At 41.6% G+C, this 13,064-nt stretch overlaps 1 pseudogene; it reads left to right on the top strand.

Moving 5' to 3' along the window:
- The first annotated feature begins 9,301 nt into the window (after nt 1-9,301).
- Twf2-ps1 (twinfilin, actin-binding protein, homolog 2 (Drosophila), pseudogene 1) lies at nt 9,302-10,472 on the top strand (annotated as a pseudogene).
- Nucleotides 10,473-13,064: the final 2,592 nt, after the last annotated feature.

The raw sequence follows: 13,064 nt of genomic DNA on the forward strand, positions 1-13,064 counted from the left end.
AGATTTCTGACTTAGCCAGTCCTCTGACTACACTGGTTTAGGTTTTGGGTTGGAGGCCTCTTTCAAACATTATTTGTGCTCTATGTATGAGGTCTCAAATTTTAGGGGGCGTATTAGTAAGTTACCCTTTGGAAAAGACACTTTTATCAGATGAATTAACACCATAATAGAAAACACCATAAGTTGAAAACATACAACAGCATGATATGGGCTCTGGGGAGAGGTCGAGCAAAGTGGGAGTACCATCTTAAAGGTGAGAGAGACAGAGACAGAGAGCAAGACGAAGACAGACAGCAAGTCATGTTCATTGATGAATAATATGTACCTGTAGTCAGGTCAAGTCCCTGTTAGGAATGGGCAGAAAAGACATAAAGATTTGACCCTTTTGTTAATATGTGCCCCTCCCATTGTATAGGATATGCTCCCTACCACCCTTGTTTACTTAGGATTACAAGTTGGTAAACATCTTTTGGAGAAGAGAGAATTACAGATTCAGAAGCAGACCTTTGGTAGGGAGCCTTTCCCTGTAGTAGTAAGAACTACAAAATCAACCATGAGAATGGAAAGAGATTGTTGAAGTTGCTTATAGCCTGAGTATCCCCACAATCCTAACATAATACTGTATGCATTAGTATGAGAAAGAGGAGCCAACATTTAGAATACAAATCTAATTCTTCTTTCATACGGATGGATTTTCTGCACTATAAGAATTGCCCTTAAAGTTGTCACAAGTGGCATAAGCCAGAGCAGGTGTAATTCAACAACCAAATATTCTATCTCTAGCTTCTGGTGTGACTTTGTACTTCTGCAGTCAAAAGCAGAGCCACTTCAAAGACTAAAATTCTTATCACTCTCAGTAAAGCTTACTGAAACAAAAATAAAGGAATGCCTGATACTTCTTGTGTCCAGTTGTAAAAAGGTAAGGGATTACTCTTGTTTCAACACAATGAACATAGAAACATAAACAGGTGGGAAAAGTCTAGTCACCATTGTCTGGAGAATCCAAACTCAGAAGCAAGAGTTGGGAAGAAGGGAAGTGAGATGGAAAGATGACAGCAAAACACAGAAAGATTTAAAAGGACCGGCAGAGGCTGGGGAGATGGCTCAGCCATTAAAGGTTAGGCTCACAACCAAAGTGATAAAAGGACAAGATACTTCCTATGGAGGTCACATTTGTAGTATACTTAGTGTTAGTCTTTTGGGTGTTTTTCATTTTTATTGAAAATATCTCTTTAAATAGGTAGTCTCTTTAAATAGGGATGTTACCTTAGTGGGAGAACTGAATTATACCTTTTTTTAAAAAAATAAATTGAATATTACTGTAAGATGTAATTCTTTAGACTTCTAAAGAGCTTAGTTTACTAAAAAACTTAATAACGAAACTTAATTTTCTTTATTCTTTAAACAAGAATTTCCACTATTCAAATTATGGAGTATAATACTGTTAGGAGAGTGTTTAGAATGTCATAATGCTGAAAACTCTTGAGGATACCTGGCACTGTAGCTTATTGTCCCTGAATTTCAGTCTGTAACATTTAAGAGCAAAGGCTCCATGAGTCAGGAGGCTATGAACATGAATCACCTAGTTGTTTATTTCTCTTCAGTATCTCTCAATAAGGAAATATTTGGAAGAATGACAGGAAGCATTGTGAATTGTGCACCCACAAGACATATTTCATACATTTTTTTCTGGACAGTTTGGGTTTTTTTTGCCAAGTTGATATCCGTTTTATTTTATGAAAGGAAGATTATTAAGCATTTTAAAAATATAAGCATTCTATGTTAAAAACTTCTGGTACCTTCTCTGTAATATACTTATGATAGGACATAAATCTAACACAGAACTCATTTTCTTGTCATGTCTACTGGCTACAATCTAGGAGACTTGCCTTTCTATTCTTCCCTGTAGGCCTATCAGCTAGAGAGCAAAATTCTTCTTTGTCTTATGCAATGCCCACAAGGCTCCTAAGTCACAAATCAATATGGTTGAGTTCTGCTGGGGACTCACCAGAAATATCTTCGAGGTGCTTTTGCCAAATGCATTAAACTAACCAACGTAAGCTCTCCAAAAAATAAAACAGAGGGTATATAATCAACGTCTTTGGAATTTTGATAATTTTTCTGAGTTAAACGATATTCAATCAATTCATCAGTTTCCCCATTTTTAGATTAAAAAAAACCTGTAATACAGGAACATGAAGAAACTCCAAAATGTGAGGGTTGATGAAATGAAAGGGCCCCCAGCTTCTTAGCTGGGCTACTGGACTACAGTACAATATGGTCTTCTGACAGAGCTTAGTAATGATGCTGAGTGAGCAAGTCTGCAGAGCAAGGATATTCTGCAAGAAGACACAGGCAGCCCTGGTGCATTCCACTGATTTTCAGATCTTCCGCCTCCTCCCTTCTCCATCCTCTCATTCTTTTCTTAAGTGTGGCATCCATTAAGAGGCTTAGTCACTACTCAATGAGAAAGTTCTTCAGTTTCAGTGCTGCAAGGTTACTGTTGAGAGAGTGATCCCTCTTACTAAGTGCCATGTCTCTGGGCTTGCAGGCAGTTTTAACATATTGACGGGGCAATTTGTCAGGGAAGAGGAAGAGGAAGAAGAAGGAGGAAAAGGAGGAGAAAGACAAGATGAAGAACAAGAAGATTAAGAACAAGAACAAGAGGAAGAAAAAGAGGAGGAGAGCTGTGGTTTTCCCAAGGTACAGAAAGGCATACCTAGATTCCTTTATTTGTTAACCATAACATGGAATGTGCTATAAATAAGAATGTTCAGACATGTCAATAGGTCTAACTCCACAAAATGAGAACTATATGCTATTGTGTCAGCATCATGTCTGATTAGCCATGAAGTGAGCAAGCAGAGAGCATGCTTTTCTGTCAGCATGCTTGACTCTACTACCCCAGTGAGAGAGAGAGAGAGAGAGAGAGAGAAAGAGAGGGAGAGAGAGAGAGAGAGAGAGAGAGAGAGAGAGAGAGAGAGAGAGAGAACCACTATCAAGATGGCCGTATCCACCCAGAGGGCATTTTTTTAATGTATATTTGGCAGGGTTTTTGAGCTATCAAGCAAACCTGTTTGCCTTTAAACAGAACCTTTGTCTTTTTTATATTTCATAAAAGCCTAGATTTAAATTCTGTCTCAGTTCACTCTTCCTTCCACCTTGACCTCATGAAATTCCAGAGAGACTGAAAAGAAACACAAACAATTTCTTCTCTGACTATTCACCTCACCTCTCAGATCCCCATGCCTGTTCAATATTACTATAGAGATGGGATTAACCTGTCACTGGCTTTTCCAGCAGAAGACCTGTCTGCCTTGTTCCTCTCTTTGCTCCGAGTTAGGAGCTTCTGAGCCTTTTCAGTGGCTAAAGGGAACTCACTTTGTAAGATTTATTAGACAAAACAGCCACTGGGGGTTGTGAGCAGGAATGGGTTTGCAGCAAATAGCAAAAGGAGCGATGATTCAGAGGTAAACTCTTGCATTAGCATCCAGGGTTGTGTATGCAAACTAGCTAAAGCCACTAGAGTTTATGGCTACACCTCCCTGGGTGCACTGATCGCCTTTGACAAATCCCACTAAAGGAGAGTACCTTGAACCCTTTTTTCAATGTCTTATGATGATTAAAGTTCCTGTCTATGAAAAATATTCAGTACTTGCACTTCTCAATTTGCTCTTTCTTATTTGGTTGTCTTATTGTTGTCTTTTTAAGTTTTGCTCTCTATCATTCTTATTTTACTCATTATGTGTGCGTGCGTGCGGGCGTGCGTTCGTGTGTGCGTGTGTGTGTGTGTGTGTGACAAACACATGCTAATGGAGGTCAGACGATTACTTCGGTGAGTCAGAGAGTGCTCTCTCTCCACCATGAGTCCCCAAGAATGAACTCCTGTTATCAGATTTACAAAACAAAGCATCTCTACATGTTTGCCCATCTCACTGGCCCTGATTTACTTTGTTTGTTTGTTTGCTTGCTTTGGGTTGGGTTGGGATTTTCTTTTCTTTGTTTTGTTTGAGAAGGGGTTTTACTCTATAGGCTGAACTGGCCTAGTACTCATTGTATAACTCACAATTCTTTTCTCTACTTCCCCAATGCTTGGACAATAGGCATGAGACAGCATGCACCACATTTCACTCAATTATTCCTCCCTCTCTTTCTTTTTATCCAGGTGACACTATGACTCTTGCTGCTAACAACTCTGCAGTAGCTAACAATGGCAATTGGAGCTAAGATTACAGGCAGATGCTGACCCCAAATGCAACCATAGAGCTGGCAGCCACTATTGTGACATCTTGGTGGTCAGTCAATACCTGCTGAGGTAACTCAGGAGGTCCCTTAGTTTACTTGCCAGCCAGTCATCAGGACCAGATCAGAGACCTTTGAAAATTGTTAAAGGAAACACAGCCTTCTGTTGTTCACACAGTGCTAGAATTGCTTTGGGAAAAGGAAGCATAGATAAGAGACAGTCAAGGCATTTGGATAAGTAGGAAATGTGTGGAGATAAATATTTTAGACTTCTCCATAAATTGAATCTCTAAAGATTCTGAAGGAAGAGAAGGTACAAGCAAAATCATATTAACCAACGTGTTAAACCCAGGGCACTATTAACATTTAAAGTGTCACTATGCTTGCTTAAAGTTAACATGCCCAGAGTAGTTAATTGTAGAACTTTTGTTTTTAAAAATTTTTTTACTGAGTTTTCTGGAAAATGCTAATTCATCCAGGCTTAGAGACAGCTTTTTATTCATTCTTTGAATCTTTAGACATGATCATTTAAATATTATATTTTCGGGGCTGTGGAGATAGTTGCAAGAAAACCCAAGTTCAGGTACCTCATATTTAAATAAAAGGAGGATCAGAAGTATAGATATGTAATCCTAACTCTGGGGGCAGAGGCAGGAGGATTCCTGAAGCTTACAGAACAGCCAGAGTAGTTCAGTAAGAATGGAGTAGGAGAGTAGGATATAGATGCAAGCAGTAACACATACACATACACACATGCACACACACACATGCACACCCCATATGTTAAAATATACTTGGTTTAGGGCAAGCAAATGTCAGCTGGCTAAGCATGCATAGCTGAGGAAAAGGCAGATTGTAGCATAGAGTTAGGGATCCACAGAAAGATTTGTACACTACTACAATATATTCTTCATTCGTAAAACCAAGAAGCAAAATCTTAGTTAAAGAGAGGAACACAGATTTGCAGATATAGATACATGTCTATCACGTGTCATGACTACTTAGCATTAAATACTATGTTATTACAAATGTAAACTCAGTAAGAGATCTAGACAACATATTTCTTCAACAATTTGCAAAGATGTCACAAACTCCCTTTTTCCTTGGAATTCTTTTAATTTTAGGTTTTGCATTTTCCAGAACATGATACCAGTAGGATCCATGGAAGCATATTTTGAGCATTACAAGGTCACTTCGGCTACTACAAAATGTAGCAGCAGCCTGCTTGCTCAAAGGTCTTGGGCAGATGGATCATATTAACATCATGTACTACAGCTTCCACTGGCTACCAGAGTGCTGTTGGACGCTGTTCAACAGACTGACTTTGATCTATAGTGCTGTGTGTATTTTAAACCAGAAACTATTTATCCTAAAAATCACCCTCAGTGAGCAAGATGAAACAGGGCCTTTGCTGAAGCTGCTCATGTCATAATTTCAGGTTAGTATTTTTACCAGACATGTCCATCGACTTGAGATATTCAGGCCCACTTTTTCTCCACTTCTGACTGGAAGGTCTCTTAGAGAAGAAAATATATAATTCTTCTACAGCAGGATATTTAATTACGACAAGAGCCACCTAAGAACTTTTCTGTTTTCAATTCTTATTGACCTTCTACCTCTCACTTAAAATACATCATTAAAAAGGAAACAACACCATTTGTAATTTCATATATTATTTTATATGTCCAGAGATTGATCACTTTTATTTTAGTATCTTGAATTTAGAAGTAATCTAAATCATTCGTGGAAGGCACCCCACCCCCCAAGGAAATAAAGAACTAGTCTAAGCAAATAATTAAGAAAGACAAGAAGAACTAAAATTACCTCTCGTTCATCCATCCAGGTTTTTTCTGACTTTTATAATGAATTTAATTTCAATGAAAGAATATGTGCCTTTTCTCTAAGTAAATATCTCTTTATTTACCTCTGTATTCATTAAGGAAAGCATATTTCTAGGAGCCGGCTTTTCTTTTCATACTTAGAACATATTCTGAATGCAAAAAAGTTACATAAATAATTAAAAGCAATATGTAGAGTAGTGACGTCTTATAATTGTAAAACAAAGAATATTTTAAATTTTTTGTTTATTTTGACATTTTATTGTAATTACAACACTTCTCCTATCCCTTTCCTCCCTTCAAGTGCCCCCTCCCCCCACCAACCTCCATCCACTGCTCCTTCTTCTCCATTAAATCCATGGCCTCTTTTTTTCATACTGAGGGCATCAAAATAAAACTCAATACTTAAGCTAGATGTCAAAGAAGAATTCAGGAATGCCAAGCATGCAGGCTACGGAATAGAATAAACCACTGGATCATATAACCTGGCCTTGAAACCTGAGTTCTACCTACCTGACACATGCTACCAACAACACCTTTTACAAGTTTCCTAGTTACTCTGTACCCCAATTTCCACAATTTTGTAAAAGAGGGATAATATTTACTTCAAAGAGTAGCTAATGTTCAAATGAATTATATGTGTAAAGTACTGTATACAGTGGTACTTATTATTAATAGGACTATGTGAAATGCTAAGATGTATTTGAGATTGGTTAGCAACTGGGCCTTAAGAACAGTTAAAAAGCTAAGAGTGAAGAAGAGAAAGTAGGAGAGTCCAGTCAGGAATAGACTAAGTTACCTGTCTGGTCATGTGGTTCCACTTCTATGCTAGCAATACAGGAGAGCCGACTGTAAGGCAGTCGAATAAGGTATGGCCATTTGCATCATGGTCCTGGGACTATGGCAGGTGTGCCGAAAATGAGTACTACAGGGAAAGAGATTAGAAAATATAACAACCGTCCAGTTAGTTCAGGTTACTGCACTATCAGGAGATGTAGACAGTCAGGATCCCAACCTCATTTCCCACATTTTTAATAAAGGCTTTAAACCTTCAGGTTGATGTGAGACACTCAGAGAGAGAGAGAGAGAGAGAGAGAGAGAGAGAGAGAGAGAGAGAGAGAGAGAGAGAACGAGAGAGAGAGAGAGAGAGAGAGAGAGAGAGAGAGAGAGAGAACACTACATAAGATACTGACACACTATTGGTACAGAGATAGATAGATAGACCAATGGAACAGAATTGAAGACCCAGAAATGAACCCACACACCTATGGCCACTTGATTTTTGACAAAGGAGCCAAAACCATCAAATGGAAAAAAGACAGCATTTTCAGCAAATGATGCTGGTTCAACTGGAGGTCAACATGTAGAAGAATACAGATCGATCCATGCTTATCACCCTGTACAAAGCTTAGGTCCAAGTGGATCAAGGACCTCCACATCAAACCAGATACACTCAAACTAATAGAAGAAAAACTAGGGAAGCATATGGAACATATGGGCACTGGAAAAAATTTCCTGAACGAAACACCAATGGCTTATGCTCTAAGATCAAGAATCGACAAATGGGATCTCATAAAACTGCAAAGCTTCTGTAAGGCAAAGGACACTGTGGTTAGGACAAAATGGCAACCAACAGATTGGGAAAAGATCTTTACCAATCCTACAACAGATAGAGGCCTTATATCCAAAATATACAAAGGACTCAAGAAGTTAGACTGCAGGGAGACAAATAACCCTATTAAAAAATGGGGTTCAGAGCTAAACAAAGAATCCACAGCTGACGAATGCCGAATGGCTGAGAAACACCTAAAGAAATGTTCAACATCTTTAGTCATAAGGGAAATGCAAATCAAAACAACCCTGAGATTTCACCTCACACCAGTGAGAATGGCTAACATCAAAAACTCAGATGACAGCAGATGCTGGCAAGGATGCAGAGAAAGAGGTACACTCCTCCATTGTTGGTGGGATTGCAGACTAGTACAACCATTCTGGAAATCAGTCTGGAGGTTCTTCAGAAAACTGGACATTGAACTGCCTGAGGATCCAGCTATACCTCTCTTGGGCATATACCCACAAGATGCCCCAACATATAAAAAAGACACGTGCTCCACTATGTTCATCGCAGCCTTATTTATAATAGCCAGAAGCTGGAAAGAACCCAAATGCCCTTCAACAGAGGAATGGATACAGAAAATGTGGTACATTTACACAATGGAATATTACTCAGCTATCAAAAACAACGACTTTATGAAATTCGTAGGCAAATGGCTGGAACTGGAAAATATCATCCTAAGTGAGGTAACCCAATCACAGAAAAACACACATGGTATGCACTCATTGATAAGTGGCTATTAGCCCAAATGCTTGAATTACCCTAGATGCCTAGAACAAATGAAACTCAAGACGGATGATCAAAATGTGAATGCTTCACTCCTTCTTTAAAAGGGGAATAAGAATACCCGTGGCAGGGAATAGAGAGGCAAAGATTAAAACAGACAGAGAAGGAACACCCATTCAGAGCCTGCCCCACATGTGGCCCACACATATACAGCCATCCAATTAGACAAGATAGATGAAGCAAAGAAGTGCAGGCCGACAGGAACCGGATGTAGATCGCTCCTGAGAGACACAGCCAGAATACAGCAAATACAGAGGCGAATGCCAGCAGCAAACCACTGAACTGAGAATAGGACCCCCGTTGAAGGAATCAGAGAAAGAACTGGAAGAGCTTGAAGGGGCTCGAGACCCCATATGTACAACAATGCCAAGCAACCAGAGCTTCCAGGGACTAAGCCCGTACATAAAGACTATACATGGACTGACCCTGGACTCTGACCTCATAGGTAGCAATGAATATCCTAGTAAGAGCACCAGTGGAAGGGGAAGCCCTGGGTCCTGCTAAGACTGAACCCCCAGTGAACTAGATTGTTGAGGGGAGGGCGGCAATGGGGGGAGGATGGGGAGGGGAACACCCATAAAGAAGGGGAGGGGGAGGGATTAGGGGGATGTTTGCCCGGAAACCGGGAAAGGGAATAACACTAGAAATGTATATAAGAAATACTCAAGTTAATAAAAAAAAAAAAAAAAAGAAAGAAAGAAAGAAAGAAACTGACACACTGGCCACATCCTCTGGAGCTCTGGGTCCAGGCGAGGTGAGTCGAACCGGGCCAGGACCAAGCGGAGAACTCAGAGAGCACCGGCAAGCTGAACGCTGAGCCATGGTGCACCAGACCGGCATACACGCCACTTGAAGAACTAAAGGACTTCTTTGCCAGGGCCCAGACTGGTTCCATCCGACTTATTAGAGTCATCATTGAGGACGAGCAGCTTGTGCTGGGTGCCTCGCAGGAGCCAGTGGGACGTTGGGACCAGGACTACGACAGGGACGTGCTGCCACTGCTAGATGCCCAAGAGCCCTGCTACCTCCTCTTCCAACTTGATTCGCAAAATGCTCAGGGTTTCGAGTGGCTTTTCCTGGCCTGGTCACCTGACAATTCGCCTGTGCAGCTGAAGAAGCTGTATGCAGCCACACGAGCCACATTTAAGGAGTTTGGAGGCGGCCACATCAAGGATGAGCGCTTCGGGATAGTAAAGGATGACCTCTCCTTGCCTGGCTTGAGAAGCCCCTGTCATCCTGTGCTGCACATGCCCCACTGACTTCGGCTGAGCGAGAGATCCAGCAGATCCGAATCAATGAGGTGAAGACTGACATCAGCGTAGAAAGTAAGCACCTGACCCTGCAGGGCCTGGCTTTGCCCCTGCAGCCTGAGGTCCAGCGGGCAGTTCAGCAACTCAAGCAGAAGACAGGCAACTATATCCAGCTGAAGCTGGACCTGGAGCGGGAGACCATCGAGCTGGTACACGCAGAACCCACAAATGTGGCCCAGCTGCCTTCACGGGTTCCCCAAGATGCTGCCCACTACCACTTCTTCCTGGACAAGCATACGCATGAGGGTGACTCCCTTGAATCTGTGGTCTTCGTCTACTCCATGCCGGGGTACAAGTGCAGCATTAAGGAGAGCATGCTCTACTCCAGCAGCGAGAGCCGCCTCCTTGACTCTGTAGAGCAAGACTTCCAGCTGGAGGTAGCTAAGAAGATGGAGACCAGCGATGGGGCGGAGCTGACTGCTGAGTTCCTCTATGATGAGGTGCATCCCAAGCAGCACGCCTTCAAGCAGGCGTTCGCCAAGCCCAAAGGCCCCGGGGGGCAAGCGGGGCCACAGGCGCCTCATCAGGCCCCCCCCCCGGGGGGGGAGAACCCGGAAGACAGCTAGATGTCTGGCCTGGGGGAAGACAGGTAGGTGTCTGGCCTTAGGAACAGGGCACATGGACTGCAGGGTTGCCACCCAGCCACCCCTGCGCTTCCTTCCTCCCCAGCCTGGGCTCTAAGGAATTGCTTCCTGTGGGTCAGGAAGACAAGTGGCTGAACACATTTGCTACTTCTGAGGACCTCTGGACCAGCACTTCGTGACCTTGCCCTGTCACTGTCCCTGACTCTCATCTGTGTGCACAGGGTGCCTGGGGAACCCCGCTATGGCACAAACCTAGCCTCCAGACGATTTCATGCTATGGTTCCAGCCCAGTCCAAAAGCCATTGGCTACAGTGGGTTGGGGGAGGGTTGGCAGGGGCCAGATGTCACAGGAAGGGTTGGTTGAATGCTGTATTTTGTAAGGAATAAAATATTTTTAAATCAAAAAAAGAAAAAAAAAAGAAGCTGACACACTGACATGCCATTTTTATATTTCCTTTCCGTAAAACATGTCTACCTTTGAAGCGTTGCATGTACATTTTCCCTTCTTAAAGTCAAGCCACACTTCTGGGAGGTTCCGAGCTACACTTCATTCAAAATCCTAGAAAAACAAGTAGATACACAGACATAAACATACTTAGAAACTGAAGGAATAGCATTTGATAAATTCATATCAGGAAAAATGCTTTCGGTCAAGTTAGGCTAAGAGGAGAGAGGTGTGGCTTCAGGAAAGAAGAAACCAGAGGCAAAAAAACAAGCCTGGTGTAACAGCTTCACTAATAAATCCACAGCTTGTAGAAGCTTGGAGAATATATAATTAATTTGAATATGGAAAACGGCATTTCTAGTGAAATATGTTTTTCTTTTGTCCACAATTGAGCAAAACATCATTTATGTTTAAATTTGTTTTGGCTTTTGGTTTATATTATTTTTACACTGGCTATTATGCCTCACTTAAATTATTTTTCAGAGTATTTATCTGAATGCATGAATGAAAAATGTTTACTTCACACTTTTAGGATTTGGGCAGTCAAGTGCTGTGAAAAGGAGCTCATTTTTCTAAGACATCTCTGGGATTAGCTGGGATAAGAAAGCGTTCATAAAATATTTTAAAGACAGGTTCTCAGACTGGCCTTTACCTTAGGATCCTTCTGCATCAGCCGTCCAAGATACAGGGCTGAGATCCCAGTCTGCACAAATCCACATAATTCACAGTTGTAATATGAATAAATTTTCCCTTTAAAATATGAAGTTGTCCTTTCTAATCCAGTACACATAAAGGTTGGCTGGAATAAACTAGCACTATCAAACCCAAATGAAGTTTCCTAGTAAATATTTTAAAGTGGCTGTAAACTTATTTGAAAAATAAAAATCTATACCACGGAATGGCACAAAGGGAACTCAATGGTGCGTGGCAAGGGTGCGGGAATAGCCAAATGATGATTTGTCTGTAAATGAGAAGTTAGAATAAACCAGCTGCCAGGTCTGGTGTGGGGTTTTTTTCATGCTAAGACTGGGTAGTGGAAAATGTTAAGGGGAAATTTTCCATTCATCTTGCATACTTCACTGCTTAGAAATATGAACCACCTGTAAAGGGAGCCTCAGGGGATTAACAAAACCCGTGCAGATTACCCTTTAATGGTTCAGACCCCCTCCTGTTTGAAACGCAGCTCTTTTTTTCCCCTCTGAACATTTCATGATCTCTTCCACTAATTATCTGGAATTCGTTTGTAATAAATGCCTTATGTTTCCTTTACCAAGGCCGCCTTCTTCCTTCACATTTCATTTCTTCTATGTATTGTGAGCACCAAAATAGAATTCTAAAAAAGAAGAAAAGATAAACTTTTGGTTAAGTCGTGTTTGTTTTAGAAAAGGAAAGGAAATAGAAGTGTTTATTTGGTCTGGGCTGAATGCTGGGGTCATTGCTTTTTCTCTTGCCAGGCTTTCCTTTCCTACTGCTGCAACACCAACAGGAAATACAGTTTCTTAATACCGGAAGAGAATCAACTGGTCATTGGGCAGAAGGTGCAAAGCGCTTGAGAGCTTTTTAGAGACACTGCTCGGAGGTTACTTGGCCTTGGGACTCTGGCAAATTTGCTGAGCGTGCGTGTTCTGAAGCCAATATCTTCAGCAACCTGAATCTCTGGGATGTTACTGAGAAGCAATAGTCTCTGTTTCTGTATGCTGCAGATGCATGAATTGATTTCATTATAGCATGCTAAAGCAGTTTAAAAGGCACATTCCAATTCGTGCTAATAAGAGCTAGAAGGTCACTTTGGTCATTGCTCTATCGGTTTTCAGACTGCTGTTTTCACGTCAAGGCAATGTGTCAGCTTTCTCCCTGTATCACAGACATACATTGATACCACACTGAGAACACAAAGCATCCCTTTCCTTTTCCTTTTCCTTTTCCTTTCCTCCTCCTCCTCTTCCTCTCCTCCTCTTCCTCTCCTCCTCTTCCTCTCCTCCTCCTCATCCTTGTCCTCCTCCTCCTCTTCCTTTTCCTCCTCCTCCTCCTCCTCCTCCTCCTCCTCCTCCTCCTCCTCCTCCTTGTCCTCTTCTTCCTCCTCTCAGTGCCAACAGTGCTGACATGGAGAACAGGTGGGCATATAAGCAGTTACCTCCACACATGACTTCATTGACTTTGAAGAGTTCATAGTTGAAATTTCCAACCAACTTCTGCATGCTCTGTAACCTTAGCAGTTTCCTTTTATTATGTGCAGAGTATCTT

The sequence above is a fragment of the Rattus norvegicus genome, chromosome 20 (genome assembly GCF_036323735.1).
Source record: "Rattus norvegicus strain BN/NHsdMcwi chromosome 20, GRCr8, whole genome shotgun sequence".
NCBI classification, from domain to species: Eukaryota; Metazoa; Chordata; class Mammalia; order Rodentia; family Muridae; genus Rattus; species Rattus norvegicus.